The 18,287-nt window shown below is 47.9% G+C and overlaps 1 protein-coding gene and 1 pseudogene across 6 annotated transcripts in view; one reads left to right on the top strand and one right to left on the bottom strand.

The window, feature by feature from the left end:
* Window positions 1–18,287, bottom strand: part of ATP2B2 (ATPase plasma membrane Ca2+ transporting 2) — a 1,084,469-nt gene that overhangs the window by 260,072 nt on the left and 806,110 nt on the right. The gene's annotated exons all lie outside the window — the stretch shown is intronic.
* LOC149855713 (uncharacterized) lies at window positions 5,124–7,302 on the top strand (annotated as a pseudogene).

The raw sequence follows: 18,287 nt of genomic DNA, 5'->3' as shown, positions 1-18,287 counted from the left end.
CCAGTGCACTGCCCAGTGTGCCAACCTTATCATCAGGCATGGGCAGCCACTAGGGGTACTTCTCTACCCACTCTGTGGGTAATATGGATCCCCCCTTACTCCCTCAAATTGTAATGCACACTACTGTGTATATGCTGCAGTACAACCACCTTCCCAGAACGGGACCAGTGGGAATGCCAGTAGAAATGCTGTGGACATCTGTGCTTTGGGGACAAAGGAGAGATCAGGACAGTAGTAAGTTGGTGGATGGTGGGATAGCTTGCAAAAGGACAGCGATTTGGAGTTTAATTTTTGGAATGGGGTAACTGCTCAATGTCATACCCCCAACAGCTCTTCAAAGGCCTGACAGCAGAGATGCAGCAACACAGACAGAGGAGGACTGTTATCACTGGGGATAGAGATTCATTACTGCGGTACGTATGTAATGGAAGGAACTGTTAAATACAGTTTTGTCCTGTGATAAGAAAGTCCAAGTACTTGGATTCTCATATTTAGCAATCAGAGACACTAACATTGTACAACACAAATTTTTCAAATTTTTTTGGCAGAAGTGAAAGCTGGCATAGGAGCATGATGAGGAAGGATAAAGAAAATCTTTCTTTCTTTCTTTCTTTCAAAACGGCCACCGACAGGAGTGTCTGCTCAGAGCTCTGAGAACTTCTTCATTTTGTGAGCCTTTCTCCTTCTCTTTTGTTTCCCCTCCCCTAGACAGTCTGACCCCCTTTGCACTGTAGTCCCCCACTTTTCATCACATTTTCCTGCCTTTCCCTGCTTTTTTTAGCTCTTTCTCCTACAGCAGGATTGTCCAACATATGGCCCACGGGCCGCCATGCAGCCCTCCAAGCTGTTTTCTGAGGCCTGAGGTGCTGTGATGGGAAAGTAAACACTGTACTTTCATTTCCAGGGGCTGATGTGATACTGTTTCCTGTGAGGTCTTTGAATATGGCTCACTGGTTGATAAAAATTTCATGATCCAGCCCCACATTCAAAAAGGTTGTACACCCCTGTCCTACAGTAACCTTCTCCCCCCAGCAGGTTTTTTTTGTTTGTTTTCTCTCCCTCGCCCTCTCATAGAATCATAGAAGTCGGGTCGGAAGGGACCTTGTAGATCTTCAAGTCCGACCCCCTGACAGGGCAGGAGAAAAACTAGGCTCAAACGACTCCGGCCATCAAGGCATCAAGCCTCTTCTTAAAGACCCCCAGGGTAGGAGCCAGCACCACTTCCCTTGGAAGTTGGTTCCAGATCCTACCCGCCCTAACTGTGAAGTAGTTCTTGCGGATGTCTAATCTAAACCTACCCTCCAACAACTTGTGGCCGTTATTCCTTGTTGTGTCAGGGGGCGCAAGGGGAAACAAGGTCTCTCCTAAACCTTTCTGGTCCCCCCTAGTGAGTTTATAGACAGTCACCAGGTCCCTTTCAGCCTTCTCTTGTGAAGGCTGAACAGGTTCAGGTCCTGCAGTCTCTCATTGTAGGGTTTCCCTGTTGTCCCCGGATCATGCGGGTGGCCCTCTGGACCCTCTCATTGTTGTCCACATCCCTCCTAAAGTGGGGCGCACAGAACTGCACACAGTACTCCAGCTGTGGCCTGACCAGTGTCCCTCTCCCTCTCCCTACAGCTTTTCTGTTGCTTATTGTTTTCCCTTCCCTGCCACATTGCTTAGCTTTCTCCTTTCCCCTGGGTTTAGTTCGTTTGGTTGTTTGTTTCCAGCTTCTTTGTTCCCTGCCACACAGGGCTGCCCATCCCCCTCCCCTCTGGTTCCTTCCAGGGTTAACTGTTTTTGCTGGAATGGCTGAAGGCAGCTCCTAGCAGTTCAGCCTCTCTGGACTGGAGCTTTGGTCTCCAGCTTCATGCCCCTCCCTCCACTGGAGTGCAGAGTTATGCTGCTGCTGTGGGGGCTCTCATAGGCTACAGACATGTCCTCTATGCTGCCCAGGTGAGTTCAGTCCCCATCATCTTCCTGAGCTTCCCTGCTTTAGTGAATGAGGTTGTGCTTCTATTTCTATGAGATGATGACCTTACTAACTGCTTGTGCACTTATGGCATGGTTACAGGGCCAGTCCATAGACTGCTGCTTGGCAGCAAGGTCCCTGAGCTCTGGCATGTCTTGTCCTTTAAGAGGCAGCTGTTCATGCTGCTTAACAGGGAGGGTTGGTGTTCCCCTCAGTCCATATGCTTCATGATTGATGGCCAGTGGTATGAGATCTACTTCACAACTGGGGACACCTCATGTTTTTGTTGTAGTAGCAGGTCCCACCTGGTTCCCAGTGCCAAAGAAGAAACTGGTCATGGCAGAGCCACCTGTGGCTGTCCCTGATGGTGGTTCATCTGGCTCTGGTGCAAAAGCCCCACTGGGTGGTGGGGAAGGGCTTTCCTCCCAGTCACTCCCCATTTCATCGGAGCTAGATGGCTCTGTGGTGGACCTGGCTCTCCCTCCCTGCCCCCTTCAGGGGAGGATTTAGCCCCTCCTGCTGGGAAGGGCAAATCCCAGAAAAAAAAGAAGTCTTCTAAAATGGCCTTGTTGTCCCCTCAAGACCTCCCCACCACTCCAGGGGAGCTGAGGTTCGTAAGCAGGGCCCCTCCTCTCTTCCTGCCTCCTTGGCATCCTCCGCAGGCCCTATGGTACTCCAGGGTGACCTGGGGGTGGGGGAAGTAGTGGTGGAGTCTGACGGCCCTCCCCCCACCTCACAGCTCCTTGAGGATGATGAAGTTGTTATGGAGGTTGGATCCTCTGGGAGCCGCAAGTGGTTCCAGGAGAAAGAGTGCCTAACCCATGAAAGCACCCCACCCAAGACATCAGGGACTGATATCCCTCCCCAGGTCTCCTTGGAGGATGCTGCTCCCACAGGGCCAGATGCTGAGGACCCTGGTGAGGAGACAAGTGCTCCTCCCAGGACTTGACGACTCCCAGTGCCTGATGTGTACAGCTCCTCCTCTTTGGGGTCAGATTTTAACTCTGCCTCTGAGCATGAGTTCACAGAAAACCTGCCTCAGGAGGTGGCATCCTCTGATTCAGCTAAGATGTTCCCCCTCAATAGGGAGCATCCCCACCCCAGAGGCGTAACCTGTTCCTGCTTCTGAGGAACCTCCCTGTGTCAGTTACTCAGTTGAAAGCCTTAAGTTTCTTGACCAGACAAAGCACCACCAGAGAGTCGCACAACGTATACAAAAATAGTTCCCAGAACTGGAGACATTTGTGGTGTCTGCTAAGGCCACAGCAGCAGCGCTGCACTCCACTGTGGGGAAGCAGTGATATAGTTCTCAGTTAAGCAAGCTTGCAGGTGATGTTGGGTGCTTGTTGAGAGCAGCACCGGCTGGCAAGCTGTAGGCCTGATATTTTTCCTGTCTTGCGTGCTTGCTCCTCTCTGCTGTTCCTCTCTGTTCCCTTGGCTTTGTCTGTCTCCCTTCACACATGGCTGCTACAACCTTTGGTTCACTCAATGCCAATGTGAAGTGGATGGCACTTTTTGATTTCCTGCATCAAAAAAAGCTGGATATCACCTGTCTGCAAGAAACCCATACTGATGCAGCTAGTCAAGCCGAATGGCATGCCACCTGGAAGGGCCATAAGTTCCTATGCCATGGCACCTCTTTCAGTGCAGGAGTCGCAATCCTCTTATTGCTGCAGCTGATGCCTGACTCGGCAGTAACCCAAGAGGTCATCTCTCGCTGACTACTAACTGCTCGTATCACATTGGCACAACATCATCTCCTCCTAATTAACATCTATGTTCCCTGCTGGGTGAGAACAGACAGCCTTCTTTGAGACCCTGGCTGACTTTTTAAGGAGTGCAGCTGATGTCCTCCTGGGCAGGGACTTAAATTGCATGGTCAACAAATGGTGTTACCAGAATGGGCCAGAACCACATCTGTCCTCAGCCCGGCGGCTGCGGACAGCTTTGGAGGCAGGGGACGTTATGGACATGTGGCGCCATTTCCATGCTGATGCCAGGCAGTACACCTGGATAAAGGCAACTGCTGGTGGGATTGCCATGGCGCACTTTGACCACTTCTACATCACCAGGCATTGCCTGCTGATCCTGCATGGCAGCTGCATTATTCCACCCGGACTCTCAGATCACAGTCTTATTTGCTGTGAGCTGAGTCTCCTTGGCAAAGTGCATTCCTGGGCACCCTACTGGTGCTTTAACACCAGCTTTCTGCAAGATGCTTACTCCTGTGAATGCTTTGCCTTTTTCTGATGGACATAGGAAAAGGTGGTTTTTGCAGTCTCCTCCGGGAAGCGATGGTGGGATGTGGGGAAGCCACAGATCAGAGCTTTCTACCAGCAATACACACAGCTGGCAACCACCAGGTCCAGGGGTTGGAGGAGGATGTAGCAAAGTTTGAGGCAGCCCTACTGAGAACTACTTGAGAGCCTTAAGCTTCAGAAGAAGCACCTGTGGGAAATGGTGGAGGGTGCAGCCTGAGGTGCAAGGATTCGTGCCCACTGCCAAGAGATGGCAGAGGCTGATGCCTTGACCCAGTTCTTTTTCACCTTGGCAAAGCAACGGGCCCTGAAGAAAATCCTTGGCAAAGCAATGGGCCCTGAAGAAAATCCTTGACCATCTCAAGATTCCAGACAGGCAGATATTCATGAATCCTGTTGAGATCCACCATCACACTGTAGCCTTCCATAAAGACCTATATAAGGCTGAACCTCTCTGCCCGAAGTCCACTAAGAGCTTACACAATGGCCTTCCCAAGCTGTGTCCAATGGCGGCTGATGAACTTGAGCAAGAGCTGTCCCTGGAGGAACTCATGATTGCAGTGGGAAGCATCACCACAGGCACAGTCTGTCTGCCAAGTTTTATAAGATGTTCTGGCCCCTCCTTGGCTCCTGCCTCTTGCATATGTTTCATGAGAGCCTTGCTGATAAAATCCTGTCTGTCAGCTGTCACCAGGGGTGGTTCTAACCCTGCTACCAAAGACAGGGGACCTCAGCTGTATTAAGAACTGGCGGCCAGTATCCCTTCTGTGTGCCAACTACAAGATAATGGCGAAAGCCTTAGCCAATCGATTGCACATTGTCATAACCTCTGTGATCAGTCTGAACAGAGCTACTGCATGCCGGGCAGGACCACCCAAGATAATCTGTTCCTGCTTCGTGACCTGGTGACAACCATGGACCTCTTTGGACTGAATGTTGGGCTTGTCTCCTTGGACCAGGAGAAAGCCTTTGATAGGGTTAGCCACAACTACCTTTTTCAGACCTTAGAGGCCTTTGGCTTCAGACTGGTCTTCACCTCTGCCCTCCGGGTATTGTACCAGGGCATCTCCAATCTTTTGCAAGTGAATAGCATGCTCTGTGCTCCATTCCTGGCTCACAAGGGCATCCGTCAGGGCTGCCCTCTCTCAGGAATGCTGTATGGCCATTGAGCCCCTGCTTCACACACTGCGATGGCATCTGACCAACCTCATTCTTCCATTGACCTCTGGTTTGGTTGGCAGCCCACCAGTTAACATACACAGATGATCTGACCATTCTCCTCAGCACCCAGAATGACATCCAGTTGCTGGTGGACTGTCAGCATGCTTATAAGCATGCTTCCTCAGCTTGCGTTAACTGGCTTAAGAGCAACTCCCTACTCCTCAGTGCATGGACCAATTGTCCCCCGCCAGGCCTGCCCAGGGGTCTCACCTGGCAGCGTGAGGGCCTTAAACCTCTGGGGGTGTTCTTTGGCCCATCAGTCTTCCCAGCCTGGAATTGGGAAGGCCTTAGCAAGGTGTGGAAGTGTGCCTGCAGCAGTGGCGCTGGCACTTGCCTAGCCTCTCCTACTGTGGGGTGGGTCCTCATTGTGAACAATATGTCAGGCACAACATTATGGCACCAGTGTGCCATGGTGGACCCCCCACCAGAATTACTCAAACAGGACTTTTTTTGGGACGGATGCCATTGGCTCCCCTGAGCTGTTCTCTATCTGCCTATGGCTGAGGGAGGCCAAGGCTTGGTTGACCAGGTAAGTAGAGTAGCTGCTTTCCACCTGCAGACTCTCCAGAGACTCTTTTATTGTGAAGATCGCCCTCCCTGGCAGCAGCTGGCCCGTGTGTTTCTGCGCCGGGTAGGGAAGCTGGGGTTTGACTGAGAACTCTTTCTCCTGGATCCTGTCCCCCTGAACTGAGGCAACCTCCCACCCTTCTACCATAGCCTGCTGAGGGCCTGACAGACTGTCTTCTGCTTCCAACCCCAAGCCAGATGTCTGAAATTTCCACAGTTGTTGCAGGAGCCGCTTTTCTACAACCTGGCCCTGCAGCACAGACTGTCAGGCCTCAGGTCTGATAGCCTCACTGACTCTCTCATCCAGTCACGTAAAGTCTGGCTAGGCTAACTTCTCAATCTGGACCAGTTGGACTGTCTGTCAGCTGAAGTTCTGGCTGCCCAGTTGGGCATGCATTCAGTCCGCTGCACTGCCCATCTCAAGGGACGTGTGGGCCACCCTCCCAGTGGAGGCAGCAGCTGCCATCAAGGATTACCTCCGAGCACAGTGGGACATCCCTGCTGGAGATGCCTCTGGAGAGCCCTTTCTACCACCACCTGTTGTCCTGGCTGTGCATAGTGACCTGGGTGGTGAGCCTGGCACTTTATTAACTTTTCCCATGCCTCCTGACAGCGATGCCAGGATTCGCTTTGAAGTGCTTCCCTGGAAAGCTCTGTATGCATGGGTGGTTTATGTCTGCCATGCTCATGTCCTTGCCACTCAAACTGACAAAAGGTGGAGCCAGCACCTAGTGGCACCGCCACTTACACCAGCTCACCCTACATGGCACACACTTTATAAACTACCCATTCCCAAATGGACTGGTGACTTCCAGTGGTGGTTGCTGCATGGGATACTGGCCATCAGCATTCTTGTCTGCCACATGGACCCAACTGCATCAGTGGCCTGTACTTTTTGCCCAGGGGAGGTAGAAAAGGATTTATTCCATGCCTTCCTCAGGTGCCCCTGGCTGCTGCCACTCTTTGCTGCCCTTTCACCTTGTTTGAGGAGCTAGACTTAGAGTTCTCAGAGACCACCTATTTGTTTTCTCTCCCATACTGGGCGGCAGAGGGGGGTGTCATTTGCCTGGCCAACTTTTTGCTTGGTCAGGCTAAGATGGCCATCCTCAAGAGCTGCAGGAACCGCCTTGCTGCAGCCAGCTCTGATGATGCCCTGAGACGCTTTCAATTCTTGGTTTGGGCACGCCTGACACTGGAATTTGACATGCAGTCCTCCAGCAGACAGTACCAGCCTTCCAGGCATGCTGGGCTATTCAGGGGGTGCTCTGCAGCATCGAGGGAATCCATTTAATCCTGATGCTGTGATTCTGCTTGCCCCTTCCCAGGGTACTGGCAGGGATCTGAGCAGACTGTTGTTGGACTAGCTATTTTGGGGTTTTTTAGACTGAGAAGGCAGAGCTTGCAGCCCATAGCCCTAGGTTCTGTCTGTTATACCTGGCCCCTATGTGGGCAGTTATTTATTTTTTCTGTTGGATTTTTACCCCCTTTTCCCCTTAATAAACCTTTATAAAACATCAAAAGTCTTTCTTTCTTTCTTTCTTTCTTTCTTTCTTTCTTTCAAGATGACCACCAACAAGTGAAGCCCTTCTGAGCTCCTCCAGCTCAGGTCCCTTCTGCATGTTCCCCCCTGCTCCCTGTACCTCCAGTTTCTCTCCCACTTAAACCTTGCACCTCCCCGCCTGTGCTTGGGGACCCCCTCTATGCCCCTTTTCCTTGCTTTCTGAACTTTTTTCCCCTGGCTTTGGCATCCTCACTTGCCTCTACCTCTCCCCCATTCCCACCTGTGCCCTCCCTTTGATTCCTGCTGCCTCCCTCTTCCAGAGCCCCTTACCCTGATCCCTGCCACCTTCTCCTGCCTTAGGGCTTGCCTTCAGCCCAAGGCTGTTCTGCCCATGATGGGGCCAATTTTGGGGCTGTTTTAGCCCCTTCCCAGTCTCCAGCTTCAGTCTGAGGCTTTTTTTTTTTCTCCCTCCTGTAGCAGCCCCAGTAGGCATCCCCAGTGTAGAACTGTAAATACGTATATATTTCTTTGTCCCTTGTTTGGTTTTTTTTGTCTAGAGTGTGTGGGCAGGCCTTGCAGGCCATGAGCCCAGGCCTTGCCCTTGAGGCCCAGGCCTTTGGACCAACCTGTAGGGTCTTTACTGCCCCCCATTTGTTCACCCTGGAAAGACACTGAGGCTGATAAGGACAGCCAGAAGCAAGGTGCGTGCGAAAAGGTAAAACATGTTTTTTGGAAAACTCATTTTTCATTAATCTAATATAAGGAATAAAATAATTAGAAAAATTTTGAAAGAGGAGTACCCGGCATCTGGAAAAAATCAGTGCAAGAGAAATTAGATGAACTTCCATGGATTTACAAGTGAACCCATGTGGCCTGGCTGCAATAGTTGCAAAGCAAGGAAAAGCACATTTTGGCATAAGTCAGATCCACGATAGAAATTTAAAATGACAAAAAAATAACCGTCAGGGAAGAAATTTAGGAGGTAAAAGTAAAACATGTTGGAGGTGTTTTAAATTACCAATCAATAAAATCATCTGATAACATGGATATACAAATGCAATTTAGCTAGCTTAACGGCGATTTTTGTAAGGTGGTAACAGGAAAAGTGTAACATGGTAACAGGAGAGGTGTAACGTGTACAAGGGCCCACATAAATTACTTTAAAAATGTTGAAACCTGGTCTAAGATTTGCTCCCCTGTAAAGGCTGAATGTGCATTCTGTTCACTTCCAATCTAAACTATACCACTTACAGAAAACCATATAAACTTTGATCAATTCCACTTCAGGCTTTTTGAATATCTGTACCTAGCCAGGGAGTGCAACTTCCGTGACTCAGGTGGATGTGTTTTCATCCCAAGGGATGCAAGGATGGGAGACCTTAGCTAACATGGTCCCCATCTTAGCTAACGTGGTCCCCATCTTCAAAAAAGGCAAGAGAGTGGACCCAGGCAACTATAGGCCCGTCAGTCTTACCTCTATCCTTGGGAAGCTCTTTGAGAAGATCCTCAAGGAGCACATCTGTGATCAGGGATGATGCTCAAGGGCAACCAGCACAGTTTCATTAGGGGCAGGTCATGTCAGACCAACCTGATTGCCTTTTATGATCAGGTCACAAAGGTAATGGATGCAGGTGTTGCCATGGACGTAGTTTTTCTAGACTTCAGCAAGGCCTTTGACACCGTCTCCCACCCCACTCTCATTAAAAAACTAGGCAACTGTGGCATTGATGCCTACACAGTCAGATGGATTGCAGATTGGCTCAAGGGTCGTACTCAGAGGGTGGTGGTGGATGGGTCATATTCGACTTGGGGAGAAGTGGGCAGTGGAGTACCCCAGGGCTTGGTCCTGGGGCCTGCGCTGTTCAATTTCTTCATCAGTGATTTGGACGATGGGGTGAAATGCAACCTGTTTAAATTCGCTGATGATACCAAAATTTGGGGTGAGGTGAGCACGCTAGTACGGAGGGAAAGACTGCAACAAGACCTGGACAGGTTACAGGAGTGGGCTGACATAAACAGGATGCGTTTCAATACTGACAAGTGCAGGGTGCTGCACTTAGGCAGTAGAAACCAGCAGCACGCTTATAGAATGGGAAACTCCCTTCTTGAAAGCACGGAGGCAGAAAGAGATCTTGGAGTCATTATTGACTCCAAGATGAACATGGGCCGACAACCTGAGGTCACGGTTGGCAGGGCTAACCGCACCTTGTCGTGCATCCACAGGTGCATCTCAAGTAGAGCCAGGGAGGTGATCCTCCCCCTCTATGCGACGCTGGTCAGGCCACAGCTGGAGTACTGTGTCCAGTTCTGTGCGCCCAATTTCAGGAGGGATGTGGCCCAGAGGAGGGCCACACGCATGATCCAGGGACCACAGGGCAGACCCTACACTGAAAGACTGCGGGACCTAGACCTGTTCAGCCTTCACAAGAGAAGGCTGAGGGGGGACCTGGTGACTGTCTATAAACTCACTAGGGGGGACCAGAAGGGTTTAGGGGAGACACTGTTTCCCCTAGCGCCCCCTGGCATGACAAGGAACAATGGACAGAAATTATTAGAGAGTAGATTTAGAGATTTAGATTAGACATCCGCAAGAACTACTTCATAGTTAGGGCGGCTAGGAGCTGAAACCAACTTCCTAGGGAAGTGGTGCTGGCTCCTACTCTGGGGATCTTTAAGAAGAGGCTTGATGACTACCTGGCTGGACTCATTTGAGTCCAGTCTTTTCTCCCGCCCAGGCAGGGGGTCAGACTTGAAGATCTACAAGGTCCCTTCAGACCCTACTTCTATGAGTCTATGACCTGAGAGCTAACAGAAGGGGGTTAAACTCCAAGAAACTGGGAAGAATCAGAAGAGACTAGTACATTTTTTTTCTTTCATTTTGAAGAAAGAAATGTATATAAGAGTTATTAAGTGGACAAACTGACCACTGAGAGATAAAAGTCCTTGGAGTTTTAAAATGTATTTACCCTGCTCACTTCACATATTTTTTTTACCACAATGTTTGTAATTTTCCTATTTTTAAAAGGTGAAATTAAACCATTTTTTTGGTTCACTGTGTTCTATTATGTCACGGGGCGGGGGTCCCAGGAGTGGCCGTGTTCTCTCCTGGCATCCCCTTACCGTGCCAAGTGGGTGTCCATGCACCCTCGTTCTCGCCTGCCATGTCTTTAATGATAAAAATGCGTTAAGGGAGGCTGCCTTTTGTCCCCTTGGACACAGTACCCCTGATGTATCCCAGTTGTGTCCTGTCTTAGCAGGACAATGGCTACGTGTGGCTCCTACCACCCCTAATACCATGCCCCAAGCCTCTCAGATGTACCAGACATTGTCAAATCAATTTCTTAGGTGGCCTGCATCTTCTCAGATGCTCACTGGCCTCTCCTTCTTTAGAGTCGCCCGCGCTCCCCACGGATGCTCCCAGGCCTCTCTAGGCCGAACCCACACTGGGCCCTTCTCCCTCATGCGCCCTCCTTGGGCTACTTGCCTATGCACCCTCACGGGTGCTCCCTGGTTTCCCTGCAGCTACTGCCTGCTCTGGGCCTTCTCTCTGTACTCTCGCCCTCCCTGGGGCTTCTCTCTGTACTCTCGCCCTCCCTGGGGCTTCTCTCTGTACTCTCGCCCACGCCGGGGCCTTTCCCCGCAATTCCCGCCCTCCCTGGGGCTTCTCTCACACTCATCCTCCCTGGGGCTTAGCCTCCCAATTGGGCTCAGGTGGCTGTAGCCATGCCTGGCCCCGAATCCCAACTCTGGGGTTAACAATTCCTGTACAGCTCAGGCAGCCTCGGCCTTACCTGGCCCTCAATCCACTGAACCCCCTTCTCAGGGTTGGGGTCAGTGCACCCCCTGACTACTGTGCCCTCTCTGGCACGGGGTCCCCACACCACAGGAGTGGGCTGACATAAACAGGATGCGTTTCAATACTGACAAGTGCAGGGTGCTGCACTTAGGCAGTAGAAACCAGCAGCATGCTTATAGAATGGGAAACTCCCTTCTTGAAAGCACGGAGGCAGAAAGGGATCTTGGAGTCATTATTGACTCCAAGATGAACATGGGCCGACAATCTGAGAACCCCTAATGAGGCCTCCTCCAACCCCTATTAGCCTTACCCGGTCCTCCGGTGGAATAACAAAACAGAAAACTCCCACTACTGGGCTACAACATAAACTCCATACCAAACTGGCTATCCATCATTCCTCTCCCTACCAGGGTTTCCTCCACCCCGTACAGTCTCGCGGAACACTGCTCAGGCCATCAGGCTTCTCTGCTATGCCTACTCCCAGCAGAGCTCTCTCCTTCTCAGCTGCTAGAGGGGAACTTCCTTCTTGGCCTCAGCCTAGGCTGTTTATATAGGCCAGGCCCTGTCCCCTTCCGGTCAGCTGACCGACTGCAGTTGCCCCGGCAACCAGCACCTGTCCTTCTTACTAGGAGCAGGCACTTCAGTGCCCTGCAACATATTATTTTAATAAATCTTGATATTTAGAAAGGTAATCACTGTCACAGGTGTGACCTCATCCCAAAACTTAAGTTTGGATAGCCTTTTTACTAATTTATAAACAGTATTTTTCATTTAAGTTTCCTCACAAATGTACGTTTCTCAACACCCCTATTAGATAGTATATTATTCTATCTTTATATGGATGAAATAAGGTACATAGCAATTAAATGTACTGCTCCAGATCATACTGAACAACTTGGGATTAAAGTCCTGGAATCCTACTTCTCAAATCTACCTTTCTAACTTGCTTTTCAACTGCATTAAAACTGTTCCCATTATGAAAACACTTTAAATGTTGATAATGCATGATCTATAGTTCAACAATACTCCAATGCAAGAGGTTTGAGTTACAAAGGGGTCCCAACATTGACAGTGGAACCGGGAAATTTCCTAAGCAGACTACTAAAATATTGTAATATAAACCAACTGAATTAAGTAGTCACAGATCTCATGCATGGCAGGTAATATGTATGTGTGTGTGTGTATATATATATGTATATATATATATATGTATATATATATGTATATATATACACACACACACACATATACATACATACAGATACATATACACTAGCTGAAACCTGCAAAACATTTGCAATTAAATTTTTATTGCAAAAGTGTTTTTTTAAATACAGGATTTTTAGTTATCCTTTGACAGGATACTTTAATGGAATCAAAACTGCTCACCCTCAAACAGCATACATATATATGTCCATGTATAAACACAGGCTTAGAAATATAAATACATACTTTGTCAGAAGTCTGACCTTGTGACTTGTTTGTAGTCATAGAATAAGAGGTCACTTGCACACATGAGGAAATTGCCCCTTCTAGTGGTTTGTCTTTTTTAATGATTACATGAGTAACAGTGTACATGTTTGGTGGCAAGTTACAATTATATTTCATAACAGTGTACATGTTTGGTGGTATATGCCAATTTAAAGGACTTTTTTATGTAGCAAACTAAAACACATCCCATGTGTTTTAGTTTTCTATGTAACAAATTACAGTGATATGTACAAGGGCCCTATATGGAAAAGGTGATGGGGACAGTGCATGGGGTGCTGGAAGCCCAGGCATGCTCAGGGAAGCTTGGGCTTTGTGGGCTTCCAGAAGACTGTTCCCTCCACATTCCCTGGCTGCCAGGACACCTAACTGCCCTCCTGCCACCTTCCTGGGGCAGTCAGCCCATTTCTGGGTGGTCCCAGGTGGCAGGGAGGCAGCAGGGACAGTGTACAGTGTGCTAGAAGCCGGCCAAGCTCGAGCTTCCCCAAGCCCTGCACACCATTGGATCTGGCTAGTGCTGCTTGCAAGTTTGGGCTGCACCCACACAGCTAGCACCCCACTTGAGTGGCCCCAGGGGGCACCACCACCCTGAAGGGAAGCACCACCATCCCTGCAGCTCAGGAACTGTGCAATCACATGCAAGTTCATGTGAGTAGGCTCCATCGAGGAAAAAACAGGTGCTGAGGGCCCTGATATATATATATTTTTTCCTGGAGCCTGCCTGCATCTCCTATGGCCAGGAATTGAGCTGTCGGTGGATCACAGGGCCCCTGAGCTGCGGGGGACCCCAGTGCCTCCCTCTGTGACAGCAGTATCCCTCAGGCAGCACTCACCTGCTGGCACCCTGCCCAGGCGGTCCCAGGGGGCCCTGCTGCCATGAAGGGAAGCACTGAGGCCCCCTGCAGCTCAGAGCCCTTTGGCAGCTTGCCCCTAGCCACAGGAGAGGTGGCCAGGCTCTAGGGAAAACAAAGGAAAAGATTGAGCCCCTCACTGCTTTTTAATTTTTTTACCCTTTGGCGGCGCCTGCCTGCTCTACAGCAAGCGGGTACTGGTGCTTCCATCCAGCTCTGACTTGCCTGCATATCTGTTTGAAATGCCTCGGGATTTATAATAATAACATGATTATTGTGCCTGTCTGGAGCACTCTGATTGGATGTTTCAGTAAGCATTGTGATTGGCTGCCAAGACAGAGTGCTCTGGACAGACAGAAACAGCCAATTATCATTATAGATTATATCTATATAGATATATATGCTACCTTTCTCATGCTTGAGATTTTATTTTCCCACAGGAAATCCTGTTGACCTTCAAAGCTGTCAAGCTCAAACCGCCATGGAAACAATCTTATTCCTCTTTTTAATCTGATTTACTGAGTTAAACCCTTTAGTTACGTTCACTTTTAATTTTTAAAGTTTTCAAGAGTGAAAATCTTTTATGTCAAGCCATTCCTTATAAAATATATATGATGCAACACTTTTCTTGAACATAATTCTCTTAATCAGATAAAATAGTATTAGAAACACATTCACCTATTCTTTGTTCATCCAGCTTTATAGACAGGGATAAGGAAGCTGCTTTCTGTTGTGATTTAAATATTAATGACCTTCTACACATACTTAAAGTAGCAAATCTACAGTTGCTGTGCCAACTTTAATAGGTTCAAATGCTCTTTTCTTTCACAAAATACTATCAAACTCTCCTTCTACCAAGATGTGTAATTAAAAGATGCTACACAACTTTTTCCATAACCCCACCATGTTTTAAACAGTTCTCCCACTCCCCTATTTTCTTCCAGCCATTTGTAATCTTCAAACACCCCCACCACGCAAGAAATAATATTTAGAAACATAAATAATTAAAATCCATCTCCCATGTTCTTAAAATCAAAAAACGAACATAATACCATTGCAGTGAAACAAGACATAAATCTTTAGACATTGGGTAACAGAGAGCTGAAATTCAAGAAGTATTGTATTTTATAGTGAATAGTTGAGACTAAGAGTAGGTAGAGATTTTAGAATGCAACATCAGTGGTGCCAAAAGTCATTAGGGAACAGTGCTACATAGTAAAACCTCATAAACCTAGACTTCAAAAATCTGTAATTATCAAAAATCCAGCACTTCCCCCCACTGCTCCAGAACCGGTGGTCACTTCCCCCCAGCTTCCCAGACATGGAGGGGAAAACTTGCACACAGTGGTTGCTACCATTCACCACCCCATGGCACTGCTCCATGTGCAGCCACTGCTCTGGGACTGGCTGCCGCTACCCCCCCCCTCCCTCTCCCACTCTGTGAATGGCTGCCACGCCAGTTTAAAAAATCCAGCATTTTCAAATGTCTGGCAGATGCTTGATCCTGACCATTCTGGATTTCTAAAGTTATACTGTAGCAATAACCTGAGTTGCTGTATTCTTTCCACAGACAATCGTGTTATTTTGCAGTCACTACAATCATGTCACCGATGTAAATTGGCAGATTAAAGAAATTTAGACAGTAGCATTGATTGGCTTGGCAAGCACATCACAGTGGAGAGTTCTGTCATCACTAAGCCTGATTTGAGCATAAGTATCTCATCACAGAACACTATTTCAGTAGAAATAAACCAAATGCCAATGAAAATGCACTATAGAACAGATATAATAAATGTGATTTTTTTTCAGTGTTCATATTTGGAAATGCTAGTTGACTTGTGTAGTTTGATTCCCCCCAGGATAAGTTACTCTTTCAGAACTCTCTCAGCCATAATATACCAGGCATTGCATTCCCTGAAATCCTTGTTTTGTAATGCTTTGGGGCTGGTATAGCAAGACACAAATCTGTACTTAGTAATAGCAGTAATGAACCAAGATGAATGATTGCTTTTTTATGTCAATCCTGTCTGAACAGGAGAACAAGCTATTATCCATAAGCATTTCTGAGTATAGCTGATAAAATAACAATTAAATATATTCAGTACTGCAGAAAATTGATAGAGCTCACACTAAACTTAGCTTAGAACTCTTATCACTGGAAGTAAAGAGGCAAACAGGTAAAGGCATAGCGGCAGCACATTTTCAGCAGCAAAAGGACAAGGCAATTTACCTTATTGCTATCATTTGCCCTACTTCCCACAATAATTCCAGACACTCTTACTATGAACCTCCAACAATCAACTCCAAAACTCCTAAAATAAATCTGGTTCTCTCTTTCCTCCTTTCCCTTAGTGTCTTCAGGCTTTGCCTTGAGTTCTCTTACTGTATTTTCTCTACACATCATACTGAGCAACTCATTTAGGCATCCAGTCTCATTTGTCTCTACCAATGACATACTGTTTCTCTATCATGGTGTTTGTGACAGTGTCCGGCCCTCTGTTTCTGACCATTCATATGGAATACCAACGTGATTAAAATCTTGACTGTATCTCAATTTTCCAGCTGCTCCAAACCAGTATTCTCTCTCACAGTCCACTCAAAATTATGTACTTAAAAACTTCTCCTAAGACTTTTACTAGGACAATGGAAATTTTCTACTTTAGATTACTTCGTTAGATTCTTTACAATTTCATATATGGTTAAAAATCTAATTTTGTGCTTCAAGAATGCAGAGAGCACTGCATTCATCAAAGAGTGAAGGTCTTTGGTTTTATCCTTCTCCCAGAATATGGTACTATGTATTTGCATATCAGTGGCAGTCACATGAGCTAGGAGCTCATCATGGATATGTAGAGTTAAATGCTGTATGAAACAGGCATTTCAGTTGGAGTAAGCGATTCGTAGCCTCAGCTGGATATTATGGATAGAGGTATCTCTAGAACCTAGAATGCAAAGATTCTGTCTTACTCTCCTGCTGAGGAAAAGGTCCTTTTGTTGCAGTATCCCTCTTGTTCCTTTCTGCATTAATTTTTTCTATTCCAGGAAAGATTCTAGGAAATGGTTTCTGTTCTTCCCTATTACTCTAAGGATGAGATTCCCAGAGAAGATGCTTCTATAGGGGAAGATCTAGGAGTAAATCCTTTTAAATCAATGGGCACGTCTACATGTAACACTACATCACTTGAGCAATGCACTATGGTGACATAGCAAGCACGGGCATCTACAAGTGACCAGCAGCTACTTCACCAGGGCAGTGCACTCCCTCATTAGCACACTGCTATGATGAAGTAGCAGCTAAAAACAACCATACACCCAGCATACAGCATAGTACAGTCTGTGCCATGCTTTAGTACTTCCAAAAGGAATTCATATTTTTTCAAGTTGTGATTCCATGGCTTTTGTAGAAACCACTAAATCTAGGATTGCCCAAGAAACCAACTTAAAAAAAACCTTAATAAAAATAAAATGCTGGCTCCCCAGTGAAAGCCAGAGGTCCTCACTGTCACTGCAGGTCAGCCTTGCAGCCCACCTTGGGGGGGGGGGGCTGGTTGGCAGGCCAGCACAAAGGGCAGCAGCAAGATAGCAGCCATCCCTTTGTCCCTCCTTTCCTCACTGGGGCCTCTTCACCAATCAGCACTGCCAAATGAAGGCCAGCTAGCAGACAAGATGGCAGCTTCTTTCTCACCCCTCATTCCTCAACCAGGGTCTCTCTGCCAATCAGCACTGAGGAAACAGTACCAATGGAGCACATCCAAGAAATATCTGCAGAATTTGCTATTTATGCCACTACTACAGCAAAACAATGATTAAGTTTTTTTGCAATTCAAGTAGACCCCTACTTATGCCTACTGCTTGAAGCTGGCTCACTGAGCTGAAAGAGGAACATATGTAGGACCCAGAGAAAGCAAAAAAAGCTAGAGGTTATATGTATCAATGAGGTGGATGTTGTTGGTTTCTAGCCTGGACCCTTGCTCCCACCCAGGCAGGAGCTTCCCTGGTGCTTTTTATTCAATGGCTATTAAATTCAACAGCAGTGGGTCAATTTCAAGAGAAGGCATGGAAAGAAAACAATAATGCCTAGACTAGTTGTATGAGCTTGTTTGTGAATCAAGAGTTGCAGGTTCAAACTGCCTCAGGGGGAGAGGGACCTAGAATGTCAGTCTCCTAGTCCCTGGGGAAATGTGAGAACACATAGGAGGGCCTTCTTCCTCCAACATTAAATGCCAGTTAGTCATAACTTTTATGCAACTAGAATTTTGGGACTTTCCCAGTTTTGTGTGCATACCCAGGCAATCCTATTTTTCCATGTACCTGTCAGCTAGAGCAGGGATTCCCAACCACTGGGCTGCTTCCACTGAGGGCAGTCACATGTGTGCAAGATTAAAGCTGGGCAGCCCTGGAAGGGAGGCTGCTGGCCCTGTACACCCCGTCATGCTCCTGCTGCCATAGCTGCACCTGGCAAGGTTCTGCCTGCACACCAGGTACTGTGGCCTGCGCCAGGCCAAGCAGGACCCCCCAGCTCTGCCCATGGCTGGGAGCAAGGCAATGAAGGTAGGAAAATGACCGGGGCAGCTCCTACTGCTTGCTCCTTCTTCCTAGGCAGCCCCAGCTGCGTCCCCCGGGACAGTGCCTGCATGGCCCCCTCTCCTGCAGG

Source organism: Crocodylus siamensis, chromosome 11 (assembly GCF_052110815.1).
Source record: "Crocodylus siamensis isolate JL-2025a chromosome 11, ASM5211081v1, whole genome shotgun sequence".
NCBI lineage: Eukaryota > Metazoa > Chordata > Crocodylia > Crocodylidae > Crocodylus > Crocodylus siamensis.
The sequence above is the reverse complement of the archived record's forward strand: the minus strand, read 5'-3'. Positions and strand labels throughout refer to the sequence as shown.